Genomic DNA, 1,984 nt, shown 5'->3' on the forward strand with positions numbered 1-1,984 from the left:
CGGACTTGTAATTTTGCTGACTCTTTCGAGCGTGTCTCTATTTTTACTAGAATTTCTTTTTTTTACTCTGTGTTTAGCTTTAAAATACTCTGATCGGCTTCGTTTGCATGTGGAATCAAACCAGCTGCGACTATCTCACACACACACACACACACACACACACACACACACACACATCTATCTATCTGTAAGATATATATATATATATATATATATATATATATATATATATATATAAATTATAAACACAGACCACTTGTACAAGAGAGACACATATCATATAATTATAGACGGCGGACACTGACACACAAAAGAGAATTAAAGAGGGAGCCCTACCTACACTATGTGGACAAAGAAAGAAACCAGGTCAATTGGCGGTCACTGCACGCAAGGGTCGAGTCACCTACATTCTGTCAGGTTAACTCTCTCCGTACGAACGGCGAAAGAGACGACGTTAACAGCGTTTCACCCCAGTTACCATCATCAAAATATTGCAAGCGGAAGGCTCTTATACTGAAGAGGTGAATGTTGACAAAGAATACCACAATTCTGACGACGGAAGCTAAATGTTGGGTCATTCAGACACCCACTGGACATCCGAGGGGTCTGTGTACAGGAGAAGAGAGGACTGGCCGTACTGAGTGAGTTAACTCCCTCTGCTCAAACAAAGCATGTACACCGACCACACAGGTCAAGTCTCGTACGTACTTTTCTTCGGCAGTGAGAGGTGGCGTGCGTGTGTGTGTGTGTGTGTGTGTGTGTGTGTGTGTGTGTGTGTGTACGTGTGTGTGTGCGTGTGTGTGTTTGTGTTGTGTGTTGTGTTGTGTTGTGTTGTGTTGTGTTGTGTTGTGTGTGTGTGTGTGTGTGTGTGTGTGTGTGTGTGTGTGTGTGTGTGTGTGTGTGTGTGTGTGTGTGTGTGTGTGTGTGTGCGCGCGCGCGCGCGCGCGCGCGCGCGCGTTTGTATGTGTGTGTGTGTGTGTGGTGATAGGGGTGGGGGTCGGGGGCTGAACTCAGTGAGGGATGTGGTGGGGGAGGAGGTCAGGTACTGGTCAGTGTGTTTCAGTGGTGTGAGATGCAACGAGGCAGGGCAATGACACTGTGTACGTGTAACGCTGTTCCACTGGACTGACGCACACAGACCCACTCCAGTAAAGCTACCCACGCATTCATTCGATCGTTTCTTTATCAGTCACTCAGCCAGCGTTTCATTAATTTTGTTTTACCTTTTAGTTCACCAGAATGTTACTTCCTATACATTTTTTTAACTCTTTCCATACGAACGGCGAAAGAGACGACGTTAACAGCGTTTCACCCCAATTGCCATCATCAAAATATTGCAAGCGGAAGGCTCTTATACTGACTGAAGGCGTGAATGTTGACAAAGAATTCCACAATTCTGACGACGGAAGCTAAAGGTTGGGTCATTGAGACACCCACTGGACATCCGAGGGGTCTGTGTAGAGGAGACTGAAGAGAGGACTGGCCGTACTGAGTGAGTTAACATTCTATTGGTGATGATAACGATGACATGGATACCCTTCGGTCGGAGACCAAGCTCTGAGTGCTGTACACACACAGAGTTATTTGGCACAACAGGCTGTCTTCCTGGGAAGAGCCGACTGACGGCTGCCATTGGGCGCTCATCATTCGTTTCTTCAGTGTATCGGTATCCGGGGCATTCATCATGACTACTGGATGCCCTTGTATTGCCACTTTTTTTTTTTTTTTTTTTTTTTTAGTGTTGTTGTTGTTGTTGGTAGTGGTTTTGTGCACCTTATTTCGTCGCTTTATCAGCTGTGTCGTTGCTATAAAGACCAACGTGCGAAGGCACACAAAAAAAGTTCGCATCCATAGGCTTACCTTTGATCCTCAGTTAATTGTATTGTATTGTATTGCTTTGTGTTGCGTTGCGTTGTATTCCGTTACGTTGCGATGCGTTGCGTTGCGGTGTAGCGAAAGCTTCTCTGAAGGCCTTCAACATCAG

This window comes from Babylonia areolata, chromosome 29 (genome assembly GCF_041734735.1).
Source record: "Babylonia areolata isolate BAREFJ2019XMU chromosome 29, ASM4173473v1, whole genome shotgun sequence".
NCBI lineage: Eukaryota > Metazoa > Mollusca > Gastropoda > Neogastropoda > Buccinidae > Babylonia > Babylonia areolata.